The sequence below is a fragment of the Trachymyrmex cornetzi genome, unplaced genomic scaffold (assembly GCF_001594075.2).
Source record: "Trachymyrmex cornetzi isolate Tcor2-1 unplaced genomic scaffold, Tcor1.1 scaffold922, whole genome shotgun sequence".
In the NCBI taxonomy this organism is placed as follows: domain Eukaryota; kingdom Metazoa; phylum Arthropoda; class Insecta; order Hymenoptera; family Formicidae; genus Trachymyrmex; species Trachymyrmex cornetzi.
In genome coordinates, this window is record NW_017300270.1 from 131,507 (window position 1) to 131,746 (window position 240).

The following is a 240-nucleotide window of genomic DNA, read 5'->3' on the forward strand; positions in this document are numbered from 1 at the left end:
ACAGCGCTTGAGACTACAAAGCTCCAAAGCACCGGTCGCTGTGATTGGTGGTGTCCAATCGAGACGTGGTCAATCGGGATCACCCAGCTTCCGCTGCATGAAATTGTACCTTTAAGGTACAATAGTACCTTAATAGTATGTGAGTGGCTCGTGTCCAATTGGGTGCCACCCGTTCAACACTGTCGAACTATGAGCGAAGAAACGCTGCGAAACAAAAAATAACCTACAAATAAGATGACA